Source organism: Neolamprologus multifasciatus, chromosome 20 (genome assembly GCF_963576455.1).
Source record: "Neolamprologus multifasciatus chromosome 20, fNeoMul1.2, whole genome shotgun sequence".
In the NCBI taxonomy this organism is placed as follows: Eukaryota; Metazoa; Chordata; class Actinopteri; order Cichliformes; family Cichlidae; genus Neolamprologus; species Neolamprologus multifasciatus.
In genome coordinates, this window is record NC_140458.1 from 12,327,160 (window position 1) to 12,337,141 (window position 9,982).

Sequence of the window (9,982 nt, forward strand, 5' to 3'; positions counted from 1 at the left end):
ACCACTCTGTTAACAGGGCCTGGGCCACAGTAGAGGCCCGCTGGTCCCGGGTAGAGACTGCAACAGTGTATTTGCTAAAAACGTCCGTCATAACCAAGACGTTTTCAACTCCACTACGGGATGGTTCCAACACCGTGAAGTCTATGGCCAGGATTTCATTTGGCCTAGACGCCAACAGGTGACCCATATAGCTATGAGACCCCAACTCTGAGTCCTTTGCGACCTGACAGCGTTCACAACGCTGAACCCATTGCTTGATGTCAGAGGACATCCCGGGCCAATAGCAACGCTGCCTGACCAGTTCAGTGGTACGCTCAATACCTTGGTGCCCATGGTCCTGGTGCAGCTGCCTCAAGGTCTCAGGCTTCAGAGCCTCTGGAAGAACAAGTTGGAGGGCTTCCTCACCTCCACCCGGACGCAAAATACGGCGATAAAGGATGCCATCCTTCTCCACCAGATGACCCCACTGACGCATCAGAACCATGACTGGTTTGGGGACCTGACTCCTTTCCTCCAAAGAGGGTGGGGTGTGCCTCCTCCAGTATACCAAGAAATCCTTGAGGAGGGGGTCAGCCTCCTGCAAAGCGTGAATATCCCCCAGAGAGTGAGATGGAAAGGCCCCAATCTCCAACTGAGTAACGGAGGGCAAAACTGCTGGACACTGAGCCTGCTGAAGTGAAGTTGGGACAGGAGTCCCAGACAACACACCCTCGGCCAAGCTGGAGCTCGTCTCATACTGTCGAGAGAGAGCATCAGCGTTCCTATTACTGCGGCCTGAGCGATACTTTATCTCAAAATCGAATGCCGCCAGCTGGGAGGCCCACCGCTGCTTGGTGGCACCCAACTTAGCTGAAGAGAGGTAACTGAGTGGATTGTTATCAGTGTAAACTACACACTTCTGCCCCAGCAGGTACTCACGGAACTTCTCGGCCATGGCCCATTTGAGCGCAAGAAACTCCAACTTCATGGAGCTACAATTGTCCATATTGCGCTCATGGGGCCGAAGAGCTCGACTAGCATAAGCCACTGGCCTAACAACACCTTGTACATCTTGGGAGAGAACTGCACCCAAACCACTGTGGCTGGCGTCAATCTCCAAGATAAATGGGCGTGCAAAGTCAGCATATGCCAGCACAGGTGCGGACACAAGCTTTGCTTTCAGGGCCTCAAAGCTCTCCTCACACTGAGGTGTCCAAATAGCACTCAAACTCTGTCCCGAGCCCTTCTTTGTCTTGGTGCCAGCCAATTTAGCCACCACTTGATGCAGGGGAGCCGCCAATGTGGCAAACCCCTCCACAAAGCGCCGGTAATAGCTGGCGAAACCCAAAAAGGATCTCAACTCTGACACGGAACGAGGACACTGCCACTTGGCTACTGCGTCAACCTTGGCTGGATCGGTGGAGACACCCTCGCAAGAGATTACATGGCCCAAGTAGTTAACCTTCTGCTGGAAAAAGGCACACTTTTCTAGCTTAGCCTTGAGCCCCTCTTGCTGCAGCCTTGCCATCACCATCTCTAGCCGTTGCAGGTGCTGAGAGACAGATGAGGAGAACACTATGATGTCGTCTAGGTACAGCAGTAGCGACTGGCACTGCTGATCCCCGAACATCCTCTGCATTAGGCGCTGGAAGGTACCAGGAGCATTGCACAGCCCGAACGGCATACGATTCCACTCGAACAGGCCAAACGGCGTGCAAAAAGCGGTCTTGGGCTTATCCTGCTCAGAAACTGGCACCTGGTTGTACCCGCTGGCCAGGTCGATGGTAGAAAACCAACGTGCGCCAGCAAGGGCATCCAGACTTTCCTCAATGCGAGGTAAAGGGAAGGCGTCCTTCCTCGTTTTACTATTCAGCAAACGGTAGTCAACGCACAGACGGAGACTTCCATCCTTCTTGCGGACCAACACAATGGGAGAGGCATAAGGACTGCTACTCTCCCGAATTACCTGGGCCTCCAGTAGCTGGTTGATATGGGCCCTGACAGCCTCATAATCAGAAGGAGGAATTCGCCTGTACCTCTGCCGGACGGGTGCGTCATCAAGCAGAGGTATGTCGTGTGAAATGAGGTTTGTGCAACCCAAGTCTCCCTCATGAGTGGAGAAAACAGAGCGGTACTTCTGCAAAAGTAACCATACCTCATGTTGCTCTGGCTCAGCGAGAGCAGACAGGTCAATTGCATCCACCATCTCTTGAGCAGGGCTGCAGGTGGTATGGGAGGAAACGGTAATGGGAAAAGAGTGTTCCTCGCTAACACCAGCAGGGAGGCTAACAACAGTAGCTTTGCTTATCACTCCCAAATGGGTCCGTGGGTGGAGAACAGCTTCAGCTGTCCCCACATTGGTGACTGGGATGTAGGCAACGCCCTTATCCACCTGGACCAAACATGGAGAGGCCAGCAACCCAACTGGCAACCCGGACTCAGGAGGCTCAAAAAGCACAGACTGACCTGACAACTGCTGAGAACAGGTGGTGACCACCAGCTGCATGACACCACCAGGTATCCGCACGGCCCGCGGGCCCTGTACCTTGACGGTACCGACAGGGTCCTCTGGGACTTGAGCTGCAGACTGGTGACACTGATGTAAGGCCTCCAAAACTGGTCTCGGTGCCTGTGACACAGAAGGAGAATTAAACAAGGAGCCACCGAAAGCCCCAAACAGTTCTTGATAACAGCGGCGGATTACATTCATTCCTAAAATACCAGGAACAGAGGGCATGGCACCAGGAGGGTCCTTCACTATAAGGATCCCACAAGAGGGCATTTCCTTGCCACACAGCAGTACACTGAGCTCCAAATAGCCAATGTAAGGGATGGCAAGCCCATTGGCAGCCCGAAGCTGTAACCAATGGCATGACTGAAGGCGTTCTTGTCCCCAAGGGGCAAAATGTGCCAAAAAGAAACTTTCTGTGATGGTGGAAACCATGGAACCAGTATCCACCAAACAAGGGACAGTCACCCCACTAATCAGCACATCCATCTTTGGACACGATGAAATTAGCCTGCCCATCCTATCTTTCTGTGAGCCAGTGAACTCCCCACCTGAACTGTGACTCTGCAGCTCAGAGGGCTTTAGTTTTCCGACTGGGTAGTGGGAAGATGATTGCCAACTGCGGTATAAGGAGGGCCTGAATCAGAACCTGCTGTGGGGCGGCGTGAAACCCGCTCCCCAGTGCACTCCCTAGCAAAGTGTCCTGGCTGCTGACACCGGCGACAAATCACCGAGCCAGCCCGTGAAGGCCGAACACCTCTTCGGGGGTTCTGTAAAGAAACCACTGTCTCAGTGAGCTGATTTAACTGCTCTTGTTGGCGCTTTAGGAGTTCCTTTAGCTCACGCCACTCAGGTGTACCAACAGGAGCGAACCTAGGGCTAGTATGCACCCCACACTGGAAACCATACGCTGATGGGTGGGAATAGCCACGGTCGCGAACACCGCCTGAAAACCCTTCTCTTTCCCATCTAATTGCTTCCCCGCGCACCTCTAACAAGGTGGCAGTAGAAACACGGCGAACATATTGTTTAAGCTCTCTGCGGAGAGCACTGTCAACAACATGTTCTACAAACTGGTCTCGGAGCAACACCTCTGCATTACGCATGCCATCAGGTGCACTTTGTTTTACTTGCTCCATCAGAGCCATTAGCGCTAAGGAAAACTCCTGCAAAGTCTCTCCCTCCCGCTGTCTCCTTGAAAAGAAAGCCTGCTGCAGAGTGACATAGGACTGCACATTACCATACAGTTCCGTTAAAATGGTCAACACCCGAGCAGGATCCCCTCGCTCTAAATTAGGGCGAAATTTGATCTCCTCCCTTGCTTCTCCCTCTAAATGGTCAAAAATAAAGAACGCTTGATCAACAACAGACAGGTGCCGGGCACGCATGCACACTTGAACCTCTTCGACCCATTCAGCTATATTGATGCCTGTTCTGCCATTGAACATGGGACATTTACGGTCCCTAGGCACCACCAAGCGCTCGGTAACGGCAGCCTGGCTACCAACGTTTAGTATGCAACCAGCTGGTGCGAAGGAGGCCGACGCAGCACCACCACCAGACTCTAGCACAGTGCCCCTATCCCGGCGCAATTGCTCATTATCTGCCTTTAACTGCGCTACCAAGTCTCTAAGTTGCTGCAATTCTTCCTCCATAATAAATTTTGACCAAAGGAAAATTAAATCAGCAAGGTGCTAAAACCCTATTACTCTTCCTCCTAAACCTGGATACTGCTGTCTTGTCTATAATCACACTAGAAAACAAATAGTCTTCAAACAGGCGAACTGTGATCTTTGCAAAAATAAAACAATTTACAAGACCAAACGTCTACCTCAAATGTGCATCCTGTCGACAACGCCAAGTATGTGACCAAGTGGTCAGCGGGGTTAGATAAAAAGTAATAAAATGACAACGCCACCTAGGGGAATTTCACCCCCAGGAAATATATTTAAGAAGAATAAATAAAAAGAATAAAAGGAGGCCGCACAGATTCAAGGATGCACACTGAGGCAGGTTGGCTCCAATATTATAACAGTTTTATTTATAATAAAAATAAATAAAATATTAAAACCCAAGATGTAGCGTCATTGTTGACAGTGTCCTAGAGTAAAACAATCAGGGAACTTGGACTTACCAGCAGCCGTGGACCCAAAAGAAAATCACACAAAGAAAATCACTGCAGCCCACCCGGTGCTGTACAAAAGAAAGTGTGAAAACGACCCACCACCTGAGGTCCCAGGGCCACTGGCACGTCCTCCGTTCGCTGAAATAAAACACAGAAAAATATGTTAAAAGAATAAAAGGACACTGAGCGTCAGGCTCGCTACAGATCATAAAAAAACTAAAACACACTTTAATAAAAGGACACACACACACACACACGCGCAGGAAGGCTTATACCCCACGGGTCAAACTATCACTCGTGCTGGTAGTAATTATCCTCAATCGCAAGCCGGTCTGGCTTCTCACCGGCTGAGACCGGCAACCGAGGCGATTTAAAGTCCCAGCACGACACTCGGGCAGAGGGTCGCTTCAGCCCGATCACAGAAGCGTGGGTACGAGCAACAGTCCAGGATAAAAATAGAATCAAACCAGGCGATCCAGAAAAAGGTAAGCCTACTTAATAAAAACAAGATAAGACGAAACAAGACAAGACAGCAGGCTCCACTGAGGAGGAGTCCTCACACCAGCGGCTGGGAAGGCGTTTCACTCTTCCAGTTTAGGTAGGGCGATCTGCCACGGAGAGGCGTATACAGCAGTCAAACCCCCAGGAACGGAGGCGCTATACTCTCACTGGTGGGGATAACACGAGCACCTCTCTCCGCAACGCCGGAATAAAACCAACTGCCGTGCTGTAGCTGTCATATGATTGACTCCTGCTGATCAGTCCGTCGCAGTGGGCCAGCATTTACTGCTGCTTTGTGCCGAATGCATGGGAGGAATGATCAAACAAAAACACCGGCTTGCTTTATACGGGCTAACGCCGCCCTGCAATCAATATGCAGGTGGGCTCCCAATCAACCTAGCTGCGCGGCGAAGAGAGCGAGCGCAGGAGAGAGCGAGCGAGAGAGAAAAAGAGAGGCGAGTAGCCCATCTGGCCACACAAGGTTTAAGAGACATTATTTTGGAGCAGCCTACCGACGCGGAGGAAGAAGAAGACAGAGCAAAGAATGCAGAGGCCTACGCGGAGCTGATCCAGTTTTTGGATGACAAAAGTTTGTCTCTTGTTATGCGAGAAGCAGCGGATGATGGACGGAAGGCGCTGGGGATTCTAAGAAACTATTATGCAGGTAAAGGAAAGCCTCGTATAATTAGCCTGTATACAGAACTCACTTCGCTCCAAAAGTCCAGCAGTGAGAGTGTGACTGAGTATGTGATACGAGCAGAGACAATAATCACAGCCCTGAGGAATGCTGGAGAAACATTGAGTGATGGGCTATTGGTAGCAATGGTTTTGAAGGGACTGCCAGAATCATTCAAACCGTTTGCTATCCATGTCACACAAAGTGAAGTTGAAGTGACTTTTGCTAAATTTAAAACTAAACTGCGAAGCTTTGAAGACACAGAGAAAATGCGCGCCGCAGCGTCAGATGACAACATCATGAAAGCACGTGCAAGACCGAGCGACAATCCCACGTTTGAAAAATCGAATGACCGTGGGGCCGGCAATGCAGACATAGTGTGTTTCAGATGCGAACTAAAGAGACACAAAGCCAGGACGTGTCAGCGCAAGCAGTGGTGTAGTGAGTGTAAAAGCACCACCCATCGGGACTCAACATGCAGACGGAAACGGCGGCAAGACAACGCACGGAAAGTTTCCGAGGAGTCGGGTAGCAAAGACTACGCATTCCGGGTGAGCAGCAAGGATGCAGCGTTCCAGTCAGAGCATGGCATCAACAAAAAGGGTCTGATGGTGGACTCAGGGGCAACTTCGCATATTGTTACAGATATAACAAAGTTCAGGAGATTCGACGACAGTTTCCAGCCCAAGTCACACTACGTAGAGTTGGCTGACGGCACTAAGTGCACTGGAGTTGCAGAGCAAAGAGGGGAGGCAGAGTTTTGTTTGATGGACAGCAGGGGACAGTGCCACAAAACAACCTTGAAACAGGCACTGTACATCCCATCGTATCCACAAGACATCTTCTCTGTGAAAGCAGCTACCTCAAATGGTGCAACTATGATCTTCTAGCAAGGAAAAGACACCCTGCGACACAAAGACGGTACAAGGTTCCCAATATATGAGTACAACAGACTGTACTACCTGCAAACAGTAAACACTGAAGGTAAAGACCAGTGTAAGGGTTGCTATGACATGCAAACATGGCATGAAATTCTTGGTCACTGTAATTATGATGACATTCAGAGATTACAAGGTGTTGTTGATGGTATGGCAATCAAAGGAAAAACAGACAAATCTGTCCTGCATTGTGAAGTGTGCACACAGGGAAAGTTTGTTCAAACTAGAAACAGGGACCCTGATGCACGAGCCAAAACCGCCTTAGAGTTGGTACACACAGATGTAGCTGGTCCAGTAGACCCAGAGTCCAGAGATGGATATAGATTTGCACTATCATTCACTGATGACTATTCCAGTGCAGTGTTTGTGTATTTTCTGAAAAATAAGAGTGACACAGCAAAAGCGACACAGAAGTTTTTGGCTGATACAGCCCCGTATGGGCAAGTTAAATGTATCAGGTCTGACAATGGAACAGAGTTTATGGGAAATGAGTATCAGACACTCCTTAGCAAAAATGGAATCAGGCATGAGACCTCAGCACCATACTCACCACACCAAAATGGTACTGCAGAACGCAATTGGCGCACTCTTTTTGATATGGCCAGGTGTATGTTAATAGAGAAACAGTTACCTAAAGAGTTGTGGACTTACGCAGTGCAAACAGCAGCTGTAGTGAGGAATAGACGTTTTAACAGACGCACAGAACAGACACCATATCTAATGCTGACAGGAAGAAGGCCAAACCTTTCCAGGATGCAGACATTTGGGTCAGTGTGTTATGCCTACAGGCAGAACAAGAGAAAACTAGACTCAAGGTGTGAGAAAGGAATTTTTGTTGGATATGACAAGAACAGTCCAGCTTATATGGTCTACTACCCAGACAGTGGGAAAGTACAGAAGCATAGACTGGTGAAGTTTGAGACCAAAACAAGAGTAGAGAGACAAACACAGACTGACAAAGTAACAGATGATGAGGGTGACTTTGAGACACCAAACAGGTTCACCAAGACCAGAGAACAGACTGATGTGAGTACAGAACACACAGATACTCAGGAACAGATCCCAGTAAGCATGTCTGAGATGAGCAGCCAGTCACAGGAGAACGAACTCGACTGCGAGGCTGCAAGGTATCCTTCCAGAGTGAGAAAGAGGCCTGGGTACTTAAGTGAATATGTTACTGATAAGGAGGATTGTGATCAAGTACTCACAAACATGGATTATTGTTACAGAGCAATGTGTAACATCCCCCAAACATTCAAGGAAGCAATAACTTCATCTAACTCAGAGAAATGGGTCAGTGCAATGGATGAAGAGATGCAATCACTAAGAGAAAATGACACATTTACCTTAACCACTTTGCCTGAGGGTAAGAAGACAGTGGGGGGTAGATGGGTGTACTCAGTCAAAAACAATGTTGATGGATCTGAGAAGTACAAGGCACATTATGTTGCTAAAGGATATAGTCAGAGGATAGGTGTGGATTATGAAGAAACATTTTCCCCTACTGCTAACCTGACTAGTATCAGAGTGTTGATGCAAAAGGCAGCACAAGAAAACATGCTTTTACATCAGATGGATGTTAAAGCTGCCTATCTTCACGCACCAATAGATTGTGTGGTATTCATGGAACAACCAGAGGGCTATGAGGTAAAATCTGACACAAATGAAAAACTGGTGTGCAAGCTAAAAAAGTCGCTATATGGGCTAAAACAATCAGGCCGAAATTGGAACAAGTTGTTGCATGAATATCTGAGTGAGAACAACTTTGTGCAGAATCCCGCTGACCATTGTGTTTACACAAAAATGACAGAAAATAAGAAGGTGATTCTGATTGTATGGGTAGATGACCTGATCATTGCTGCTAGTGATGAAAGTGAACTAACTGTTGTGAAGAAAATGCTTGCAGCAAAATTCAAAATGAAGGATTTGGGTAAACTGAGACATTTCATTGGTATAGATTTTGACCAGAGTGATAACTGTGTAAAAATGTCACAAAAACAATATGTGGAAAAAATACTTGAAAGATTCAACATGCAGGATTGTAAAGAAAGACAGACACCTTGTGAGCAAAAACTGAACTATGCTGATGATGCAGAAAGGATGAGTGATGTCAAAAGGTACAGAGAGGCAGTTGGTAGTCTGATCTATTTGGCTACATGCACAAGACCAGACTTGAGTTTTATAGTCAGTAAACTTTCACAGTACTTTACTGAGCCAACTGAAGACCAATGGACTACAGTAAAACATGTACTGAGGTATCTGAAAGGGACAACCGAGAAAGAACTGTGTTACAGGAAATGTGACAACAAAGAAATGAGGTTGTGGGCATACAGCGATGCTGATTGGGCAGCTGATGTAACAAACAGACGGAGTACAACTGGTTATTGCATTAGCTTGTCTGTAGATGGTCCTTTAATCTCATGGAAAACCAAAAGACAACCTACTGTTGCATTATCTACCTGTGAAGCTGAGTACATGGCTTTAGCTGCAACCCTACAAGAAGTTTTGTATCTAATGCAACTGTTACAAGGTATCGATGGACAAAAATATGCACCGCCAAAAGTTCATGAAGATAATCAGGGTGCAATTGCGTTGGCGAAGAATCCTGTGACGAGACAGATGTAAACATGTTGACATAAAGTACCACTTTGTGAGGTCAACTGTGAGTGCAGGAAAAATAACTCTGGATTATTGTTCAACAGAAGAGATGGTTGCAGATGTAATGACAAAACCTGCAACAAAAGTTAACTTGTTCAAGTTTGAGAAGTTTATGTTTGGGCATTAACATGGTATACGGACATGTATACAGTACTGAGGAAGAAACCCTTTGTTTGTTTGTTTGTTTTGTTTACTTAAGAACATCATAATATGAGAGCAAGTGGGGGTGTTGACATAAGAAGAGAAAATGCTCTCAATTATGGAGACAGTCAAATGGTTCATTTATGTTTGATGTGTGGTTTACATTTGTGTCGCTCTAGGGGGCGTATGCGTTCATCAAAATGGCCGAAGGCTGATGTGTGTTTATTCCTCCCTAAATATCGTCGGCGAAGTTTGCCATGCACGTCAGATTTTCCTGCGCATTTTCATACCTCTGCCAACATCCCCAAATTATGTTCAGTCAACTGAGTGTACAGGTGGACTTCAATCAAGATGTAGAAACATTTGACAGATGATCAGTGGAAACAGGATGTACCTGAGTACAATTCTGAGTGTCATGGTAAAGGCTGTGAATACCTATGTAGAGGCTATATTTT